At 36.0% G+C, this 24,570-nt stretch overlaps 1 long non-coding RNA gene across 2 annotated transcripts in view; it reads right to left on the reverse strand.

Moving 5' to 3' along the window:
• Positions 1-21,008, reverse strand: part of LOC134549481 (uncharacterized) — a 91,043-nt gene extending 70,035 nt beyond the window's left edge. For both annotated transcript variants that reach the window (XR_010080118.1, XR_010080115.1), the window contains exon 1: positions 20,418-21,008. This is a non-coding gene — a long non-coding RNA (uncharacterized LOC134549481). The remainder of the gene's footprint in view (positions 1-20,417) is intronic.
• Between the last annotated feature and the right edge of the window lie 3,562 nt (positions 21,009-24,570).

Raw genomic sequence — 24,570 nt, forward strand, 5'->3', positions numbered from 1 at the left:
ACACATTGAAGGTGAACTTACACTGGAGAAAATTATTAGATGATAGATGCTTGTGCCTAGAAATCTGGAGTGTATTATAAGCTATAAGAGTTAGTATCATGGTAAGTACACTAATAATAAATGGTAGGCAATTTGGTCAGACTATTCAGACCTTATTAGACTCACAATAATGTCTTGGATATGTTCCTTTTTCCCCACATAAGATTATTAGCAACTTCTAAACTCTGATATGCAGTGCTTATCATAAAAGAAAAGCTCTGGATCATATGAGAGGATGCAGTTGAAGACAGGGATAATGCAGTGCACCATAGGTTGTAATTTTTGTATAGCAACGGTGACAGCAAAAGTGACAAATTATTGTCACACTGTTTCCATCTAGTCCTCCTCCTCCTTTCTCAGTTACTCCAGTGCTTATCTTTTTAAAGTTAGACAACAATTTCCTTGGTTTTCCTTAGTTTTAGTTAAAACAAAATTTTTTCAGCTGTTCTGTGGATAGTACTAGGTAATGTCAGAAGATACAGTGCTTAAAGATTATGTTCTGTGTTTTCTGAGTTAAAACTGCATGCTTTATTTTTTGCCAGTGCAATTATCTTTATCAATTTTGGATTGAGAAAAAGCACAGAAACTCAGAAATCTATAGAGGTGGCCAAACAGGTTTCTATTTATACTCCCCTTGAGAAAAAGGAAGATTGAAAAAATCAGAGCTATATGAACTCTGGTTGTACCTCCACAAGGGACCCATATCAAATTTGGAACTCCTTAAGTCACACTCCCAGTGGCCTTAACCAAGACAGCAAGGAAAGCAGAGATATCAAAGTGGCATGAGGGTGAAGATAGTTTTTAACAAAAAAGGATTTTATTTTAAGAAACAATGCTGACAGCAAAAATATCTGCCAGAGTTTGCCTGTCGTGATGGTTATTGCTGCTTCTTGTTATAGCTACAAGTTGGCTGCTTCTCTCCCAGATCTCACACAGTGAAAATAGCATCACTTGTTTTTGTGCAGCATGCAGTAAAAATACAATAAGGACATAAACACAGACACCTTAAAACTCTTTGTGTCTACAGTGCTCACAAAAGAGCCAGGTGAGTCAAGTTTTTTTGAAGAGCACTTTATTTTGAATCTCAAGAAACCATGGAAAGGAAGTGACTGCTCCCTTAAAATGCATCTTGTCAAGTTCAGTACATACAATCATTTTGTCAGCCCGAATTCTCCTGTTTTCAGTATCCATGCTTTAATTGTTGACAAGATACTGTTTCCAATGATAGTTTATTTTGCAACAGCCACGTTACCCCTCCTCTATTATTGTATTATAGTGTCAAATAAGTACATCATGTCAAAAACCCCATTTTCAAATCACAAATTGCTATCTTTTGGACAGCATCACGAACTTCGTGGGCTGCAGGGACTGCAATTGTGGAAACAACAGAACACATGGCTGCTTTAGAGGCTCCTCTGCCCTTGTTTTTGATTCTGTGAGATCGTTCTGCTGACATGGGGGCTGCAGTCAGGCAAGCTGGGAATGCCAGCGTTGAAGCTCGACCAGTGCTTTAATTCCATGCCTGTTCCACATGGTGTATAAAACAAACACACAGTATTAGCTCTTTCAAGCATTTCAAGGATTGTAAACAGCCAAGAAATGATTGCTAAACAGATTCCAAATCTGCAACACAAAAATAAATGGAAGAGCTGGGATGAAAATTACTTCAATTTATTCTATTGAGAAAAATTATGTTGAAATAATATTAAGGCCTCTTAGAAGAAAAAAGAAACATAGCTAGCATAAAATTTGGTATGCCTGTCTGAACTCTTACAAGGTTAGAAATCATACAAAGAATGCAATGTAGCCCAGTGCTCTCTAATTCTTCATATTCTTGGTTAAGAATTAGGTGATTTTGAAAGTTTCCAGACTAGAGAAACTTTCTTTTCAAAAAGCAGTTCACACCATCTTGTAGTTGACCTTTCTTTTCTAAATACATTCAGGTCTGTTAACAACTTCTGCTTTATACACCTACACTACTATATTGGTTGCAGTATAGAAATACTCTAGACAAGATTCCTCTAAATACTTTGGATACAATATGCAAGCTGGAATTACAGCAAGATGTGAGTTCATGATATTTTAACATAAATATTTTGAATTTTGAGTCAAGATTCTTTCACTCTTGTAGACAGTATCAGTGCTGCAAGAAGTCATTGGATACAGCAGTAGTAAAAAAAAGAGCATTTCATATTTTCCTCTTGTGTGGGCACTAATAACTTTATTTTGATGTCTTCTAACATGCCTTCTATATTGCTGAAACTTACAACTTTAAAACTGTTACAATTCTACAATTCTACAACTCTACAACTTTAAAACTAGTAACCTGCTGTGAAATTTAAAGTCATTAATTCAGTTTTAAAATTAGGAAATACAATAACAGAATAGCCAAAAAAGACTAGAACCCCACAGGATCTGAGGAAGCCGGCTAGTTAAAACCAGGAAAGGGAGGAATATGCTGTGGTAACAGATCCTTTAACTAAAAGCCCTTGATCTGTTGAGCTGAACATATTAATTAGTAAGATGTCAGACAAAGAGCATTAGCAGGAACAGGGCATGTAGTTTAATTTACCCTCGTGTGTTCTGTGATTTTTGAAAATGTGTCTTTCTGGTGCATGTGCAATAAATTTGCTTGTATTAGCATTGTAGAAGAGAACAAGGGTTTCTTAAAAATCTGGACTTCTGCATGGCAAGAACTCATACAAAAATGCACTGTATTTGAAATACTTAATTATTTAGATTTATAAACTTTTATATTCACAAAGGGTTTTGAAGATGAATGCTGCTTTACAAGTGAAACTTTCTATATATGATACAGAGCTGAGACAAAAATAGTAATTCACTTTCATAGAAGACTTCAGCATTCTAGAAATAAAGCTTCATGCTAAATTTGAACAAAACTTTTCCAAGATTCTGGAAAGGAATGTCCATTCAGATTCCTTACCTTAGGAAAATTAAACCAAACTAAAAAACTCACATCATACACATACGTGTACCCCCTCCAGCCCCTCACACCTGCCCCAATTTTGATTGCAATTTTGTAATTTAGCAGAATGGGGAAGAGGGAGGGGGGAAGTTTCAGCAAATTTTCCAGAAGAAGTCTGTAAACTATGTCATTCTTAATATGTTACTAAAGGACACTTAGCTATGTTTTTTGGCAAGTTTGGCATACTTTTGTAGAACTTTTTACCCTTGATGAAAAGTTCTATCAACACCTTCACAAGCAATTCTAACATGGACTTTTCATAAAAAATTATGAAAGAATTTAGCCTTACAAATGAAGAGAGATAACCAAACTTAACTATTTCAATTCAGCACTTTCTCTATACGTTTAGGACATTTTCCAAATAAGTTCATATCCTACAGTTTTACCAGTCCCTGTTAGTGGGGTCAGTTGAAGGGACTACTGTATGATAGCACAGACCTCAGGTTATTGATGTTGACATCGCTAGGTGACTGCTGAAGTAAATGATACATTTCTGGTAAACAAACATTACCTAAAAGAAATAGAACTAAGCTCACTTTATCTCTTAAACATGACAGCTAGTCATGTTAGAGTTAAAAAGGAAGGAAGACTGAAGGTCTTTGCTTGTTAAGGCAAATGAAATTTTCTTAGAATGCAAGGAAGAAAAAAGGCATGATTCTAACGATGACTTTTTTGTTGCCGTCTCAGAAAAAAAATGCTATTTTAAAATGGAAATACAAGTCTATCTGCAAAGAAGCTTATCATGCATATCATCATTTTACACGCTGGTGTGGTCCCTATAGGCTTGTAGCGAGATCCTTGGAGTGCCATCATACCACTTTGGAACCAGTAATGGAAGCATCCCACTCTCTCTATGGATTTCTTGTGAAAGTATTTTGCTTTTGCAGCTTCATATTGTAATGGCTTCTTAATGGAATCCCTTTAGAGTGATATTAAAATCATCTTGCCATCATTAGTGCACGTCGTAAATGGTACCATAATAGGGTCTCCATTAAAGACTTGCATTAAAATCTTATTGAAATTGTTACCTTGTTATTGTCCCACCAAACTGACTGTGGATGTAGCTTGGAAAATGGCTGGTAATGTCCTCTAGTTAGTTTTCAAATTGAGATTTAGTAATTTTAATACAATACATTTTGTTTATATTTTTTACTGTTTCTTTGACCTGATATTTTATTGTTCTCTGGTATGCTATAAACTTTGGTTTTTTTGCTAAAATATCAGTGGCTGTTGTTATAAAAAATATGTGTAGTTTTTAAGCCTTCTAACTGAAAGGTGTTTCTTTTAAGAAGCATTGATAACAGTATTTAAGAAGTATAAAGGAGGTTTTAAGAGTACTGTCAGAAGAGCAAAGCTCTGTGTAATTCTTTCTTCTCATTCATGTGACTGAAAAATGTGACAGTTCAAATACATTTCATCTGAAAGAGAGAGGAAAAAAAGAAAACACTTCAACAAAGACAATCTCCTGAATCCCAAAATACTGAGTTATTTGGGTTTATAATATGGTAGCTGCAATCCTACTGTTACGTTCAAGAGACAATAAAACCTCTCTGAACTCTGGAATATTTGAAACACTGTCTTAAAAGGATGTAGCCACCCTGTTAGGTTCAATGGTGTGATCAGCTGAGTGGTAAAGTGAGAAAGAAACATCATCACATCATAGATTTACCTTGCTAATTCACACCTCTGCAGGGAGAGAGCTCCAGTTACACCACCACCACATAAACACAGATTTACTAATGGTTAACAAGAGGCTTTTATCCACATGTCTGAGGCACAAAGTATGGAAAGATAAGCCAGCAGTTTCAGGTCTGGGATCAAAGAATACCAGATGGGGGTCGCTATGTGTAGCCCATGTTCAAAACCTTTCAGAACTCTTCTGCTTCCCTCCTGGGAGGCCAGGGTGGGAGAATTCCCCCAGCTCTGTCACAGGGCTTCACGTGTTTCACAAACCTGACACAGCTCCCTTGGTACTGGAAAACAAAAATCCTGGATTTCAGCATTGAAGAGGCCTAATACCAGTACCCCACTGGTGTATTTTTTCAGGACCTGCATTCACAGTTCATATTAATCAGAAATGAGGAGAATCCCAGAGGATCCAGCATTAGACCTGCTTGTGAGGATTAGTTACGGCAAATTACTCAGGGGATAAATAATGCATTCAAATTACTTTGGGTCTGAGTGGTAGTAGGGAGATCTTAGTTCTGTGTATTGATGTCTAAAAATACATATAACAACCTTCTGACTACTAGAGGTAAAAGGAGAAAGACGCCGGAAAAAAATCAGAGATGTTAGCAAGAAAGGCAATAAGCACTACATTTTTCAAGTTTAGGAATGCTTTGTTGTAGGTAGAAATTAATTAATGCTAAATTACAACAGAATTCCTAAGGGATTACATATTGCATGAATACTGAGAGAATTCACCGTAATTAATAGTATATTTCCAGAGAAACATTGCCCATTGCATAGCATTGCAATATCTCTTTCATTCCTTTAGGAGCTTTATTTATGAAACATACACAGTCATTGCACAGAAAAATTAGTATATCTATCTATCTATCTATCTATCTATCTATCTATCTATCTATCTATATCTCTACATGTGTGCATAAATATATACATTATGTATATGAAGGAAGGGTTGTATTTTTATTTATATTTGGTTTTCACATTTTTCTAAATGACAACTGTATCTCAAAAAAATTGCATCTCATCATACACACATTTCCTGGTCCTATCACACAGTCCAAAAGGGATTCTAGCAAAAGCAAGTGTTTCTAACGCTTTTAGTTCTGTGTTAAAAAAGGGCCTGCTGGCAGTGTGAAATGACTGATCTTAAATATGACAGGGTGAGAGAGCTTCTGAAACTTTTTGTCACACAGCCAGTCCTGGAGATTTGGGGATATAGAGAAGACAAATTTTGCAGCTTGGCAAGAAATTACTGGAATCTGCACCTTAAGAACCTGGAGATTTGAAAGAATCAAAACAAGATTCATGTTTGGATCTGTACAGCTTAAAGATATTTGCAAACCCTGTCTGCCTAAAACATGAGTCTTAGTTCTGTTTTTATGAATCTCTTGAGAGCTGTTCTAAAAAAATAAAAAACCTGAGAACCTACTTACCTTAATGACTGAAACTACAAATGTGGTCTGATATTTTTTTAGAGTTACCTTCTGAAGTTTCTTTTTATGGACAGAAGTTTTCATTGGCCTTTAAAAATATTTAGAAAACTCTCAATTTTATTTCTCAATAACAACCTCTCTTTAATTTTTGTCTCCCTTGTCCCTGCTTTGTCAAAGTAATTCACAGCTTGAACTTCAAGGAATCCCTACTGAGCCAGCTCCCGTTTCCTGTCTTTTTTTTGGGATTGTTTTTTGAGGGATTTTTGTTTGCTTGTGTGTTTGGTTAGTTAGTTTTTACTGCTTCATGATAGCAAATCTGATCTGAAGCAAACTGAGTGATATAAATAACGCTTATTACACTTATTTCAACAGTGAAAAATTAGTTGCAAGAACTTATCAGATTTGTAAACATTGAATGAATAATTTCATCAGAGTCATAAACTGAATTAAAACACAAATCATATAGTTTTAACATACTTAGCAGGCAGAATGTCAGTTCTGGTTCTGGCTTCTTCAAATTTTTTTTTCATTTTTGTTCTTCACAGAGCACTGGACTCGATACTTTTTAAGAAGGAGACCCAGTTGTCTGATACTTGGGCAAAATACAAGGAGTCAAAATGAGGAAGCAGAAATTGAGGCTCTCTTGAGGTACTTAGCTCATAGGCTAATAAAGAGGTAAAGGAGATTAAAAAGCTCACTGGTTACGTTTGTAGGCTAATTAACATTTAGAAAAATTTTGTTCCCAAAGGCAGATACAGCAATGATTAATTATCATATTTTGATTAAGTCAATGATATGATGTATTTTCTCATTATATATGCTAATATCCAGTCAGGCTTCACAGCTAGCCCCAGGATAAGGTCAGAGACCAATAATCTCAGGGTAGATAATACTTGTAACCTATATTCAGTCTAACACGTTCAGATCACCATCCTCAAGGTTTCGTTTAAGCTGGCAGGATTTTTTTCTAGAAATAGCTAATTTTTATATTCTAATTTGGATTTCAACTCATCCAAGTTTCCCTTGCAGTGTACATAGGTTCTTAATTGAACAATGACAATCTTGTAAAAAGATGAATTTTTGTTCGGTTTTAATGAAATGAGACATGGCTCTGTAATTTCTGCAATGTCTATGATCATTTGAACACCCTCTTTCTTAGCTATCAGAGTTGAAAAGTGCACTGTTACAAAAGATCCTTGCCCTTTTGAGTCTTCTTGCCTTAGTGCCCTGGGCTGGTCACAACTGCCACTATCTCATCAACCATGAGATTAGTTTCAGTAATTTAGCTGATAGGACCAGCACTGGATTTCTCAGAAAGACTTTACTTCAGCTGAACACAGTGGCAACTGCTACCTCTAGCCGTGGTTGCTTTAGACCTAAGGAAGTCCTTTTTGCATGTTAAATATGCAATATAAGTGCTAAGGTCTTCATTTTTTTCCCCTGTTTATTGCAGCGCAATATATTGCTCCTTATAAAGCAGCTTAAATAAAGTAAAATTCATGAACTTTCATCATGTAAATGAGAACACTTAATTAAGAGCCAATGGTCAAAATTTCCATAATGATAGAGCCAGATGAAATGTGTTTCAGGTTCCCACAAGAATCTAAATAGTTTTTCTTGCATTAATGTTGATTATACAAAAGCACCTTCAATGTAGATATTCCTTTATAACACTAGGTCTAAGAAGACTTTTCTTTTTTTTTTAATTTTGCTAAGTAAATTATTTAAAAGTTAGTTGACTTCTCTCCCTGAGTTCTACAGAAATCCCAAAGTTTATGAAATCTAAACATCATAATACAATCTGAATGGCTAAATGGATTCATCAAAGCTGTTTATGCATAATATAACATTTTAAAATTGTGTAATTTGGGAACTGGAACAGCATATTTTTATGCCTTTTTAAATTATATATTATTCCTCAGAGTGAACTATTTTGGCTATTGCATCCAACAAAGGTTATCAAAACAAACTCTAAAAGAGGCAGCTTAAAATCTTATGTTAAAATTGAAAGATTTGTGCCAGTGAGATAACATAATTATTTAGTGAACAGAGCAAATGACTGTGACTATATCCAATATGAAATCTTTTCCAGATCTACCACCCCTCATTAATTCTAATGAACTGAATCATTTGAAGCTGTGATGTAGACCATTAAGTGATTTTATGGAGCTCCTCCAGGTCAGTGTCGCAGTGAGCATTTTTTATTATCTCACATTTAAAAGCATGTGCCTGAAATCATACACATAAAAATAATTTTGACTACCTATTAGAACTCCGTATTGCCATGGCTCATTCATACAAACAAATTTTATAGAACACCATCCTCCTACTCATTTAACTGCCCCCCCAAATTATAGAAACTAGAACACTTTTGATTGGAAAGGATCTTTAAAGATCACCTAGTTCCAACTCCCTGTCCCTGTCAGAGTAGGGACACTTCCCCACTAGACCAGGTTGCTCAAAAACCCATTCAGCCTGGCCTTGAACTCTTTCAGGGATGGGGCATCCACAGGTTCTCTGGGCAACCTATTCCAGTGCCTCACCTACCTCACAGTAAAGAATCTACTCTAAATGTACCCTTTTTTAGTTGAAATCCATTGTCCTTTGTCCTGTCACTACAGACCTTGGCAAAAAGCCTCTGTACATGTTTCTAACAATTCTCTGTTATATATTGAAAGGCTCCAATATGTTCTCCCAAGAGATTTCTGTTGTCCTAGCCAAACAACCTCATCTTTCTCAACCTTTCTTCAAAGCATAAATGCTCTAGATCTCTCAATATTTTTGTGGCTCTTCTCTGGACCTGTTCCAACACTTCCACGTCTTCCAGAGCTGCACATAGTACTGAGGGTGAAGTCTCACAATAGATAGAGTGAAAAAAATCACCCCCCCGACTTGCTGGTCCCACTTCTTTTTGTGTAGCCAAGGATATGGCTCTCTTTCTCGGCTGCCAGTGCACATTTCCAGGTCATGAATTTTTTTTTTGCCTACTAGTATCTCCAAGGTACTCCAGAGGGCTGCTCTCAACTCATTCATCCCACAGCCTGTATTCATACTGGTGGGTGTCCTGACTCAGGTGCAAGACCTTGCAAGTGACTTTCTTGAACTTCATGAAGTTTGCATGACAAGCCTTACAGGTTTTCTTTTTCAGTGTATCTTCTATGGGTATTTGCATGAAGGATCACTGAACTCCATTCATGTGGCATTCTCAGTCTTTTCAGCTAAATTCTGGAAATACTAGAAATAAATTAATGTATTTTGCAAAGATGCCTCCATCACAGCATAGAATACAGATCTTGTTTCCAAAGACTACAAAACTTCAGTTTATTTTTCCTGTGACCAGAGGGAAGGACCAGCCACACACATAATGCCACATGATGCAATGAAGTTTTATCTTCAAATAATTTATCCCCTATTCTAATTCTTAATAAAGAAAATGTTTGATTATAAATAGAAATCACATTATTTAGAATCATAGTATTTTTGTAGTTAGAGAGGATAATGGAACTTTCCCTCTCTAAAATGTATATGAATTTATCAGTATATATTATTAGTACTGCTATTGATGTGTATAGAGCCAGTCACAAGCCATTGCTTCTCTAAGCCAGAAAATATAAAACAAATCAGAAAAACAAAACAAATAGTAAGTGTTTGGTGAGCTGATACACTTATGTGCGTAAAGTAGGCCATGCTGATCCCCATTTAATCCCAGCCAGGTTTCTTCATGTACTTGAGATATCTTTGTTTTGCAGGCATGTTTGAAACAAGAGCAGGAGGCAATGTGGTGCAGAAAAGAACATGAGATGCTCAGAAGACCAGCGGATCAGCAGCGGTCATTCCTGCCAATACCCAGCACACTGAGTTTTGCTTGGGTCATCTCTTCAAAAGTGTTCTACAGGAGAATTGAAAGAGAGTAATGAAGTAGCTTTCATGATGTTCATGGACAGTGAACATGACGTGTTCTGGGGAAATATTATAGATAGGTATTTGACAACCCTTCTGCACTGACACTGGAAGAATGAGTTAAACACTGGTCTCCCAGAATGTATATGTGCAAATAAGGAGATACCAAGCCATAAAACATATTGCAATTTAAAACAAAAAATTATTTTCACACTGAAAATATTTCCATCTTTTCCCTGATGCTAACAGCTTCTAGAGAAGAAAACATAATTTGGCCATTCTGAACACTAGGAATGGAAAGTTCAGACATCAGAAAGTAACAAATGTGCTCACAGTGAAACCTTAGAGGAACTATTTAGTGTTCCAGATTTCTCTTTCCCTCCTAATCTTGTGATTATATGCAAGGTAAAGAAATATTGATGATATATACAGAAGGGTTTTTCTGTGTCACATGAAGGCCGAAGAATATTAACTCTGGTAACAAAACAAAACCAAACTTACAGGTATTTCTGGTAGGTATATCTATATCAATTATATCTAGTAAAGAAAATACACTTCTACTTACATGGATAACAAAAATGGTAAAGTTTCTTATTTTTTTCCCAAGATCTCTTTTGAGTTAGAATGCATATTTTATAATGTATTTCAATGGCTACCTTGTAAAGTTTGTGCCCAAATAGGCTGCACTTGAACTGGATATTTTTAATGTAGAAAGGCGAGGGAAATAAACAAATTCCTATGCATTTATGCTGAAACTGCAGATCTCTAACAATATACATCTTAATTTTACTACTGTGCTTGCCAAGGCTTTCTCTGTCATTGGCTGCATCACTAATACAGTGTTTACTAATAGCTCTATAGAGAAACAGTATTTCCATAGTAACAAATGAACAATACTAGAGATATTAATCATTTCTACATCATCTGTGTACAGTTTGCTGTAAAGCAACATTTTTGTAGTTTGATAATTGCTAGACTGAAGTGATTGTACATTATGAGATTATTAGCATAAATATTTAAGAAGATGAAGAATGCCTGTTGAAAAGGACAAAAAACTGAAGAAAAAGTGATATTGTAGTGCAAATATTACAATAAGAAGAAGCAGGAAGAAGTAACTTTAATATTAGTCACTGTCCCTGATATTAGTCATCTCCTATGGATTAATCCATGAAAGATTTCTCCAAACTTTAGCAACATGGAGACATGCATGTTTCAGCTACTCAGTTTATCTTTCAAAAGACCTTTTTCAGTAGGGAAAAAAAAAAAGTCTGACTGCTGGCCACTTTGGAAACATCTCTATGGTATTAGGGCACTTGATGGCACAGGGTCATCAATCAGACAATATATGAAAATATATAAAAAATCAGAGGGAGGGAAGAAGGAAGGAAGGAAGGAAGGAAGGAAGGAAGGAAGGAAGGAAGGAAGGAAGGAAGGAAGGAAGGAAGGAAGGAAGGAAGGAAGGAAGGAAGGAAGGAAGGAAGGAAGGAAGGCAGGAAGGAAGGAAGGCAGGAAGGAAGGAAGGCAGGAAGGCAGGAAGGAAGGAAGGAAGGCAGGAAGGCAGGAAGGAAGGAAGGCAGGAAGGAAGGAAGGAAGGAAGGTTGGTTTACAAATTTGGCAAAGTGACAGTGACCAATACCAACAAAGGGTTTGTTAAGCAGATGCTGAAGACTTTTGAGGAAGGTCTCATTTAATTTATTATGATGGAAGGCCATAACTGCTCTTCCTTGATCAAGACTCTGCCCTTATTCAAAACAGAATTTGGAAAAATGTATTTTATTTTTATTTTGATCAACACTGTTTATTATAAATAGGGTGTCAGGTTAAAATACAGAAGAATAGAATATTGTTCAAATGTAGCTGCTAAGTAAACAGAGCCTCATTGTCTGAACTGTGCTTGATGATTTCATACAAGCATAGAAAACCAGTGTGACATGTTTAACATTTAATAGTTTTGCAATAAATATTCTGTTTGGGTTTTTTAAGTTCATTTAAACCCAGGCCAGGATTGATTCAATGATGAGAATTTAATAACAAGAATGGTTTAAGTCTATAGAAACTCCCATAATTGTATTGAACCCTGCCAGCGACCAGAATAAATCTCACACAGCAGAATTAGAGCAGCTTTCCAAGTGCAAGATAACCCCACTAAACCTTGCTGCTCAGCAAATTGCCTTTTTCTTTTATCATTATTTTCTAATATTGTTTAACATAGCTTTTTAAAAGTAAAATAAATAAAAATAGACTGTGTTGTTTTAAAATTAATTTACATATTCTCTATTTACTGCCTTCAGGCTGTTTTTCTAGGTTGCTTCTGTCCTCCCTTCTGCTCTCACTGTGGTTCGGATAAAAGGGCTGCATTTTTAGTTGCATTCTCCTGTATTTCACAGAACTGCTAAGCTTAGAATTTTCTTGGGCCTCCTTCATGGTACCTTTAGTTCCCATTAGAATAGCTGGAGACATTGTAAGGGTTACTATGGCAAATATTAGAATTTTTTCAGTGCTCAAGCACTAAACAACACTTTTCAGTTACTTAAAAGAAACATGCAATTTGATGTGAGAATATGTTGTGGCACATATGCTGAATAAAAGCTGCTGTATCAGAGTACCATACATTCATTATCTTCTTTTCAGAAGGTTCATATCTCATCTTTGGTATGTGTTTTAGATGTCATTTCTTCAGTTCTTAACGGTGCAATGTTGCCAATACCAAACCAGAAGCAAATTGTGTTGCACTATTATCCCATTAATTGGTATCAGTTTCTTCTTTCACTTATAAGCATTTCAAAAAATCCCTGAGGTTTAAGCAATTCTCAAAGTTATATTACATAATGTTTCCCATACCTTCATACCTGATGTCATTATGAGATATTATTGACTTTTAGCCCTGCACTAAATAGTTTTGTTTTTGTTTTTGTTTTTGTTTTTGTTTTTGTTTTTGTTTTTGTTTTGGTTTTGGTTTTGGTTTTGGTTTTGGTTTTGGTTTTGGTTTTGGTTTTGGTTTTGGTTTTTTTTTTTTGTTTTTGTTTTCTTTCTTGTTTAACACACTTGTCTTTTAAGGATTCAAGCTTACTAGTAATACATAATACAAAGATTTCATTAAGAAACCGGTAGAGTTTCACAGAAAAGATACACTAAGGCATAGATTTGCTTTTCTCACTAAATGCAAGGATAACTATCTGCGACAGTGGGGTTTTTTAACCATTGTTACTGGCAGCTGGAGTTGTTCCAACGTATTTGGAACCCAACCCTTTTTCCATGGAATTTGGGACTCCCAGAGGTACCTCATCAAAGTCTTTTTATTCCATCTTTGTAAATTATCTTTAAAAGTATTTATCTTCACTAAAGCAATTTCAAACGAATTCTTCTAGTATCTAATATCAAATCCTAATACCATTAAGAGAAAACCTGTTACACTTATGGGATTTGATACACATTTGTAAATGATTAACTTTTCAAGAAAATAAAAAACATAGAGCAAAAAGTATTTATCATAATTTAATAAAATTTTTTACTTCCTCATATCAGGCCCTCATACTCCTTATTTATCCTTCTTTCACCTCCTTACTGTAAACCCACACCAATTTCTCACCAAATAAAACCATGTGCTGTCATTCTAATTTGAACCTCCCATCTCTCTGTGAGTAGACTCAAGCCCTAAACTCTCACTCAAATTTTTTATCCCTGAGCTAAATCAAAAAAAGTTATCCTGAGGACTTATACCTTATCCCGAAAGGCATTGATAATAAATATATAATCTGGAAGACAGTTGATCCATACACTTGCAGTGTATGTATATTCAGAATGACATGATCATGACTGCTGTAAATAAATGCTGCACTGCTATAATATTAACCCAATTCACCAAAATCAGGAGGTTTCCATGAAAAGAGGTGGGGTAGATTTCATAAAACTCTTACTTTAAAGAATAGACTGGAAGACAGCTTTCAAATTCAGAGACATATTCCGATATAAAACACTCATATAAACTTGTTGCGGCTCAGAAGGGTGCATCACTTCAAAATATTTCTAATTGTTTCATGATTTGGAACTGAAAAGCTTTCCAAACCATCCATAGTTGTGCTTATTATATTTTTATGAGGAGTTCCAGACTCAGCAAAAATATCTTTCTCTGCCATTTTAGAAAAACAACATTTCAATGAATATGAAAAAAATATGAAACAGCTGTAGACAGACCTGAATTCTGTAATTCATATTCCTTTCTATGGCTTTCCATAAAAAGGTTTATTTTACTTTGCTGATTGCTAGGCTGACAGATCTGCACTGTAGAGGCTCAAAATCAGCAGAAACATTTTGAAGGACTTTGGAAAAGTAAACTCATTACTGCGAAAGTTAATTAACAAGAAAGGCTTAAACAACCTTGATAAAACTGCTTATGGAGTTGAATCACCAAGCAATTATTTACTGTCTGTTAGCAGAAATGAATGTTATTACAAACTTACAGGAGTTTCATTCTATATACATAAATTGGACTAAATGTTATTCCATATAGTTCTGGCTCATGCTTAGACAAATGAAAAAAAAAATAAAAACAAACCCACAATATTTCCAGTCAATATTTTTTCCCCAGTTGTGTCTTTTCTACCTGCGGCTTCTTATCTTCATTGCTGTCCCTGGAAAAATGCACTTGGAAGTCCATCAGAAGCTTCCACAGATATGTTTTAAACTTGCATTTTATAAACCCCACATAGTTCCTTTTTCCTATGCCATTTTAAAGATTCATATTGTTTGTTATAAATGTTCACAGAAGAGCAAGTGCTATTGCTGACTGAGTCTAGCTAGCATTTTACTTGTGCCTCTCCGTGAAAACACAAATGAGTTCCATAATAACTGACTGTTTCATTAGTGTATAGAATAATTCTAAATTCCCATCTATTCATCTTTTACAATTCATGTCGGGTACTTCCTGATGGGCTTTATACCTTTCTGAATCCAAATATTTTTTATTTTTATTATTACTCATTAGAGAAATTACTGCTGGGTTTTGCTGTTGTTGTTTTCATCTCTGTTCTATAGTGACACTGAAGTTAAAATGAAAATAGTTTTCATTATTTATTCATAGGACTTGATTCCCCCTCATCATGACATTATTTTCGATGTTGACAGTTGTTGGCGAATAGTGTGGAAAGCTAGAGGGCATTTATTTGACCATAAAATGCCATAAACAATAAACTGATATTGTCTTGCTTTCACTTGGGGCTTTTTCATCTTCAAAACAAGAAATTAAAGTAAAAAAAAATTAAAGGAATCTCTGAGTTTTATACCATCCATGTGAACTTCATGTCTTTCTATGTCAGCTGTAGTGTGAAAATATTAAATCTTACTGCAAGAGTTTACATAATCCCTGTCAAGACACAAAAAAACCCAAAAAGAACCTTGATATCAAGACTTACCTTTATTAAAAAAAAAATTAGATTAAAAAAAGACTTCCTTTCTTTTTTACTTTTTCTTGTGGGTGTTTTTTTTTTTTTTGTGGTGGTGGGGTTTTTTTGGGTTTTTTTGCATGTGTGGGTTTTTTTTGTTGTTGTTGTTTTTTGTTTGTTTGTTTGTTTTTGTTTTTTGTTTTGTTTTTGTTTTTTCTTTTTTCTTTTTTCTTTTTTCTTTTTTCTTAATTTTATTTTAATGTTGCATGGACAGAAACCTTAGAGAAAGAATGCAGAGAATAAATTTACAGAATAAAAATTTAAAAATCCAAAGGAAAATCAGGAAAAATAACAGTATATTAAAATTTACTGTTAATCAAAAGGCAGGTTTAGTTTCTCTCAGAATCCATTATAAACCAAATGGTATTTGAAATAGCAGTTTTAAGATTTTAATTGATATGGAAGCAATACATATAAGCTGCAGAACATAACTCTTGAACTTCAGTCAAGGAATAAGCTGTTCAATAATACAGCCACATAGTAATACAGTTAAATTGAAGAGTTGTATCAATCATTGGTGGTTTTAAGGATAAATGAAAGTACAGGAAATTTTAAACTGTGTCTCAAAGCTGTTGCCTAGATTCGAACTATCCAATTTATATCTGTCACAGGCAAAATCTGCTCATGTAATTTAACCAAGGCAGTTTTTTGAATTATTAATGGCACGTACTTAACAAGCAATCAGTACACTGTTCATTCAGGATCAATGTAATTCAGCAGATAAACCACAATGCTAGACATGCAAACCATTAATAAACACTTCTGAATTTCTAAAGCCCATCTTCAGCTTGTGCCAGCTGGTACTGGTCACACACACGGGCACCCATGCACACCCACGCCCTCTCTGAAGGACACCCTGTGTCCCCAGCAGCCCTCCAGCATCCCTTCTCCCCAGGCAGTGCATTTTCCCTGCCTTGCAGAACCCACCAGGGGCCACAATCAAGACCACAGCATCATGCCCTGCACTGCCCCTTGGCCAGTCGGGTCCATGTCCCATCCCAGCAGCCACCCTTGTGCCACAGGGTGATGGATCGTGGTGCCAAATCATATCTGGGCTACAGCTGCTCCTGCTGCTAGGATTCATCATCTTTAACATGGGCACAGCTTTCTTTATTTGATTCACATACTCACTTCATGTTTACTCTCACAGCTTACAAGTGTGATTTTTGTCTGACTTAGGACATAAAGTCATTCCTCCAATGTATTTTATATCTTGTGGGTTTATATTCTGAAAATGGTATCCTTTTGTATTGCAATGCAAACCAAGTGCCACAATAAGAACAGTCACCAGTGATCATCCATATTATGAAATTAAATTGGTGATGAATCACTATGCAGAAGTTTTTCATGTTTGGTTTTGTCGGATAAATGCTCTCGTAAAGCTGTTAGGAAATGCCATAGCTCCCAAATTCTCCTTTTGGATGATATGCTAGGCACATTTGATGCCCAAATACCTCCTGGAGGAAAATTTCCTAATACTGATATCATTCTAGGTGGAGGGATGTTTATGCTAGTTCTGTGTGAGAGTCTTGTTAGTGGAGGACACATATCAAAATATTTCATGCTGTGGTCTGACCCTGTCTTGTCACAGTGTGACTCTGGCTTCAGATGAAGTTGCATAATTCATGAACAGTTTCCAAAGTGAATGGTGGATTTAATATGCCTAGTAGCCTTCATCTGCCTGAAAGGTAAGTTTACTAACAGAGATAAACATACAGACAGGCTCCACCTACAGCTGCTCAAAAATGTTTCAGCGGAACATCGTACAACTCCAAAAATTCAGTTTTGTTGAAATCAAGTTGTTCTACATGAACATTTCAATTTTGAAGAAATTTTCCACAGGAAAGTGTCAAAATTAATCATTTCACCCTTCTTATTTCAGTCTGATAATGCCAAAACATTTCATTTCAAATGAATCACCCTACTTCATTTTATTTGACATTTAGATTAAATGTTAACATTAATTTTAAGACACTGTGTTTATACACTAATATATGTATACATACATTGCATATTTTTAAATCTGAAATTGTTGATATTACAGGATTTTTGTGTTATCAAAACAAAGAGTTGGGATGTTGTATACCAGAATTTTTTATGCTGGAGATGAAAAGACTTCAAACAAAAAGAGAAGGAAAAAATATTGTTAGCTCCTTCTTGGAACAGTACAATTTCACTGAAATTGTAAATTTTGAAGCTGACCAGGGGAGCCAGAGAAGTCCCTTTTTTAATGCAGTGGATGCTGGCAAAATCCATGTAACAAAGTAAACAGCAAGGCAGTTATATCTGCAAAACATAGCACAAAGCTTTGAGTCAGTATGCCTGACTTTAAAATAATCTGCCTAGTTACCAGTTACTTTTAAATCGTGGGGAAATCTCAATGTTTCATCAATTCTCAGAGCTTTGTAGATCCAGAGAAGGGGTGAATTCTTGGACATCTTGTTTGTTTACCTTTCTCATTAGCTCAGCTAATTGGGTTCAGATGTTAATATACATTAAATCATCCTTTTTCTTTTAAATGCCTCTGAAGAACACTCAAGAGACAGGATTAGAGTATGAAAGCCTTTATGCACAAAATGTCTGTGGTCACGACCACAGCCATTCAAGCTCACACATATCAGCCACCCAGGGAGTCTCACAGCTGCCTGACAGGAATCAGGCAGAAGGAAATATTAGGTAATAAAATCTTAGACGCATACTCAGTCCTTGGCTTCTCTCCATCTGCCAAGAAGAGTGAAAAATGAGTACTGGTTCTGTGGTGATGCACATCTGCCCACCGGTCTCATGAAAAAAAAAACAAAACAAAACAAAACAAAAAAAAACCAGAAAAAAAAAAAAAAAAAAAAAAAAAAAAAAAAAAAAAAAGCCAGTAAATACCCATTACTATATTTGGAAGATTTTACCCACTACCCACTCTGAGCCCATTTGTTCCTTGGCACATGGCATGGCAATCAAGATCATAATTAAGACTTTCTGAAAGGTACACATTTTACTGTTAGTTAATCAACTGCCTGGTTGATTGTTTAAGGTGTGTTAAGAGCTGAAGTGCTCTGGTGTCTCACACACAAGATGTGAGACATTTAAGCTCAAACCAATGAAAGTGCTGAGGAAAGTTCACAACACCCTGGGTCTTACTTTTGCAAGTGTCTGTCACATATTTGTGACAAAATAGGAGTGACTTGCACACAGATGAAAGATGCCACCAGTTCCCATCTCCTCCTGATAAGCTAACCTCTAGCTAGTATTTTCAGAGGCCATAACAAAACACCTCCCCTTCACCATCGCTCCTAAACTACTGACTAATTCTGAATGTGACAACATTCAGTAACTCACTTTTCTTGAGTGAAAATCAAAAAAACCACATTCATTTTAAAGTTTGGTCAATCACCTTTGCTTATCTAATAGCTAAAATGCTTCAAATAGCCACAAGGCAAAGTCACAGAGCAGGTTAGCCTCAGCAGCAAATCATGTTTAATTTCTTCCACTACCACTCCTAACATTGTTATGGAAGCTATTAAATTAACAGATTCCCATGACAGTGTTTCATTTCTCATTATAACAAAAAGGCAAGCAGCTAGCACTGCAGAATTTTCATGAGCTAATGCCTTGTAATAAATCCATTAGAAAGCCATTGGTATCTAATTGTCTAATCACAATGAAGGCCTAGGAGTGACATGGCTGTAATGGGATTAAAGCAGATGGTAGTGCAATGCCTACATTCTCTGATCCAGTCTGGAGATAGCAACAACCTTGCAGGTCATTTCAGTTAATTTAGCCAGACTCGGAAGAAAAGAAGGAAAAACTGCTTTGATTAAATAGGCAAAAGAATGGACACAGTTTTGTTTACACCTGAATGAGATAAAGTGAATGTTATGGCTGGAAAAAATGCAGCATTGACAGGAAAGTAATCTAAGGTAACTGTGAAGAGCTGTTTCCAGGACTGAGTTTGGTTGTATATGAGGAATGGTTGCATGTGGTGCAATGAAACAGGCAAAGTTCTAATTGTGCTGGAGGCACTGAATTATCAAACTTATGCCTCTTCTCCCCATAGCAATTAGGCCCCATAGCAATTGCAAAATTTGCAACTCCAAGGCCAGAAGCAACCTTCTGCCTGATAAAAACCTTCCTCTAAAGCTGTCCAAACAGAACTTAAGGGAATGGACTTGCAATATTGATTCAGTGATTCTGTGAGCTGTTATGCTTCCTTGCACTGGACTATGTGGAAAACCAGAAAACTTTTTCAGCAAAACTTTGTTCTGCTGAAACCATTTCAGGCACCTTGGAATATTGCTTTGAAATTTGTACTGCCAAACATGGAAAGATGCTCTACCCTAGACTTTATATTAACAAGATAAATGATTTCTACAGAATTGCTGAAGATTTTAAGGAAATTCATTTATCCTTTTCCATCAGAAACCTCTTTTGGAATTTCTCTTTAGCTTCCAATATATGGTAATTACACCATAATAACCAAAATAGGGAGAGTTTGTGTGAGTAAGGGATAAGAGTTGGACTGGAAAATCACAACAAATAAGTATATATTTAATCATAGCAGCTGCAGTTTCTTGGTTCAGTTTCCTAGTGTGGACAAATCCAAAGTAATCTGTCAATGAGGCATTGTTATTCTTGGAACTGGGAATAGGACCAGTCTTAAAATAAAGTACTATAGTATCATATGGTGATTATTCAAAATATTTCAATTTATCTAAGTGACACTACAGTGTTAAAAACAATTACTGAAATAATTACTCTTTCAGAAGAGAAACACGCTACAAATCTGACATGAAATCTGAGCAACTTGATTTGGGCTTTGCTACTTTTTGCCTTGGCACAACAAAGGTTTCTGTGCCTTGAATACTGCTAGTTTGAAAGCCTGTCAAATATTTGAAAAATATTTCGCAGAATAAGGAAAAAAAAATAAACACAAACCTTCACCTACTCTTGTTGTCAAACCTCAGCCAGAAGCTAACCAGCACACATCATGCTGCTCATTTTCCTCCCGGCCCCTCTGGAGGGAAAAAAATTTGAAAGAAAAAAATTAAACCTTGAGGGTTGAGATAAGAACAATTTAAGAATTGAAACTAAGCAAAATAAAATAAAACTAAAAACATTAATAATGATAATATTTATTATAATAGCGATGAAATTATTAGTAGTTGTAATGAAAAGGAGAGAGTGAGAGAGAGAGAGAAATAAAACCCAAGAAGTATAAGTGATACACAATTTCTCGCCACCTGCTGACCGATGCCCAGTCCATCCCCCAGCAGTGATTGGCCCCATCATGGATTACTGCCCCAGTTTGTACTCTGAGCATGGTGCTCTGAGATATGGAATATCCCTTTGGCCAGTTTGGGTCAGCTGTCCTGGATATGCTTCATCCTGGTTTCTTGCACACCAACCTGCTGTCAGAGCATGGGTAGTATAAAAGTCCTTGACTCAGAGTCAGCACTGTTGAGCATCGACTAAAACATCAGTGTGTTATCAGCATTATTCTCATACTAAATTCAAGCCACAGCACTGTACCAGCTACTAAGAAGAAAATTTATTTTATCCTAGCTGAAACCAGGACATGGATAAAGGCTCAGACCTTTGAGACAAATGTCACTGTTGTTTCTGGCACAGGTTGTACGAACATCCAAACGGAATGTTTCACTGAGTGTATTTTTCCTTTTCATAATGTATTAATCATGCAAATTCAGAAAATCACAAAATAGTTCAACCAAATCATTTAGATTTGATGGAACACGTCTCAAAATTTAATAATACTTTTAAAAGGAAAAAAAGTCAATGTTTTCTGAATTTTGCCAGGCCACTTTTCTTTAGATAGTGTCTTTAACTGTAAGCTAAACATTTAGTGCAAGACTCGTGATTCTCTACTAATGGGCTTTTTTAAAAAAAATTAAACATTGTCTTTGTTTTATCAACAATGTTAGTCTGTGATGAAAACACTAGAGATATACATTTTAAAAACATGAAAATCAAACCATACAGTGGGACAGACAGTGCAGTGAGTCACACACAGAATATTGGCTTTGACAGGCTCTGTGCTAAGTATGTCACTCCTGAAGTTACTGAGACCTCATGAGCGTCTTCAGCATTAACTCTCTCTTCTGAAGGCTCTTGACCTTTTGGATCTAACCTGATTCCATATTAGTATAAGTGACTCTAAGGATTTACTCCTCATGCAAACAATGGGCAAACCAATTAATGGGCACCTCAATTAATAAACCTCACCAGGTTGTACCTGTTGAAAATTTGCTTCTGCGGTTTTTAATTACTTTGCTTACTGCAGCAACTGATAGCCAAAACAGGCACTCTGGTAAGGAACATGAAAGCTTTAACTGCACATTTATATTTTCATCTTCAGTCTTCAAAAGCTTGAAACTGAAAATCTCCGTGCGAGAATCAATGCACTACTTCCAAGTAACTGGTTGTTCTAGATCTAAAGAGTCCAGGTGTCACACAGTGTAATTTGTGTCTATGGATGATATTATTGACCAAGCTCATGCTCTTCATAAAAACTGAAGTCCTGTCTAATGCATTTAGTGTGACATTTATCATGACTTCTCATGACTTCTTTTCTGCATTTAAATATACAGAGGCAGCATTCTTAGTGTGTTTGCCCAGTAATACAGGTGATTCTCCTCTCTATGGAAGGAAGAAACAGTTTTCCACAATTTATATCATTTTATTCAATAATCACTAATTTTAAAAAAATTACATTGTAATATATATTAAGATGTTAAACAACAGTGATAAAGCCATCTTTATAGATTTTCCGTTTTTCAAAGTAAAACATTTCAAACGCCTTTAAACTTACTCTGATAGTCTGGCAGTGCCTCTGTGTTGTTAGATATAGCTATATGTACTCTTAAAGACGTAGCTCAAAATTAATCTGAATGGACATCAAATTATATTATGAATTCTTTGTATTTGAGATGTATACAGAAACTAAGAATAATCTCACAGTTCTACAGGTCACTAGCAAATATCTCCTCACCAAGCAGAGAGTAGTGCTATCCAATGTAGGAAAGGATAAAACAGGGCAGCTGGGCTTGGCTTTTCTCCCAGTGACAGGAGAACATAGAAAAAGCATTAACAATTTTTTGTCTCTAAGTCATTTGAGTCACAAAATAATAATAATAATTTTAAAAAAAGTTATTGGTGAGCAAATAATTGGACTGATTTCAGCGTTCAGAAAGTTTTGAAGATGCTATTTCAGAAAGCTGGGGTTAGCAGAGGAAGATACAGTCTGATAGCACAGCTGAAAATAAATATATGACTTTTATTCAAAAGTGGGACAGGAGAGAGAAGGGAAGGGGTGGGAAGGGAAGAAAGGGAAAGAAAGGGGAGAGGATCTAGCCATTACTTATGTCCAGGCTTTTCCAAGTAACTTGATTTTCAAACTTTATGACTGAAAGATGAACTCACTGAATAGTTTATCCTTCTTTTTGCTAGCCTTCTAACACAGTGAAGTAATTACTTAGCAAGTATTGCATGACGAAAATAGGTATCTCACTGCAATTATGTTTATCTATAAAAGATGTACAGTTACTTCTGAATATAGGAGGAACCTTACAAAAGTGTCCCCCTACAGCAAAATTTAAAGCAGTTTCTGCCTGAAATATGAGGTTCTTCTTCTCAAACTCAGTACAGCAACTTCTGATTGTCTATACAACACCTGTCAACAGCTGCTTTCACAGTTTCTATGCCTTTTTTCTTACTCGAACCTTTGAAAACTGCAGTGGGTAAAGTCACTCCATCTAGGCTCAAATTACAGCATGGATTCACAAGTTCCCTTTGTTTTGGCTGGTGGTGTATGCCAGCGGTTTGCACCTGCATTTAGCATCAACAGTGACTGTGACAACATCCACCAATGTGATTTGACCTCCACAAAAGCACTTCTTTCTTCATATACACCTTTTCTGAAATTCTGACTGAAACTACATGCTTTGCAGCATGCTGGGGAGGTCACTGGCTTCAGTCACAATTACCCTGGAGAGGAGGTAAAAATTAGGAGACGCTGATGCTTTGCCGAGAGTGCTTATTGTTAGCATTGTCATTAGTGCAGGGAGTTGCAGGGGAGACCATATCCTTCTGAGCAAAGTCATATACCTGACCAAGGGCCCTCAGCCTCCTCAATCTGTCTTTATCACTGTGCTGTTCATTCAGCACTTCACAGCTGGCCTCTGCCTAATATCAGTTAGGAACTAACCAAAGAAGGCAAGAAGAAATCCCCATACTGCATCCCAGAGTTTTAAAGGTTAAGCACCACTGCGTGACAAACAACACGGAGCTAGTGTAAAAGCGTACTGGAAGTGTGCTCTCCAGCTGATAAACTACTGCATTTTTCACTAGCTGGACTTTTAAAAGGTCATTCAGGTAGAATTTCAGATAGAAATACAACAAAGTGTGAAAGTGAAGTTACAGAGAGCAACCATGAGAATAGATGTTGTAAAGATAGAGATTAAATATGTTATTTAGTCAGAATAATGTCCCAGCTGGCCTTTGGGAGGTTCTTCCAAGACAAGCGTGTATTGGAGCTTTTAGTGACAATGACTCTTAACTATTACAAGAGATAAATTAAAAAATATTGGGAGAATTATGTTTTTAAAAAGAGGGCAAAAGAATTTTGTTTTCCTTGGGCACCATGGAAAAAAGAGAATTTTCACATGCATTTCCCCTACTGGAATTGATTGCTGCCTTTTTTTTTCTTTCTCCTTTTTTTGGGAAGTGGCAGGGCAAAAGGACAGGGGGAGTTACTTCATGTATTCTGATATATTTAGAGCAAGATGAGCAAAACAAGGTGCACCACCTAAGGAATCCTCATTGACAATGGGACTTCTGAGTCTTGCTTAATGAGGCCTTGATGTTGCACAAGCAAAGAATCACAAGAAACTTCTCTGGCACATAGTTTGCAGGGAGCCAGTATGCAGGGAGCTAAAAGCCAAACAGCTGGCAGTTTGTTAGTCACTGTTCAGTGCCTGATGCGAACCTTATACCTCAATGCTTGCTTTAAGAACTGGTTTCTCAGAAGTAAAATTCCTCTGAAACTCAGAGACAAAAGTTTTACATACAAAGG

This window comes from Prinia subflava, chromosome 1, assembly GCF_021018805.1.
Source record: "Prinia subflava isolate CZ2003 ecotype Zambia chromosome 1, Cam_Psub_1.2, whole genome shotgun sequence".
Lineage (NCBI taxonomy): Eukaryota > Metazoa > Chordata > Aves > Passeriformes > Cisticolidae > Prinia > Prinia subflava.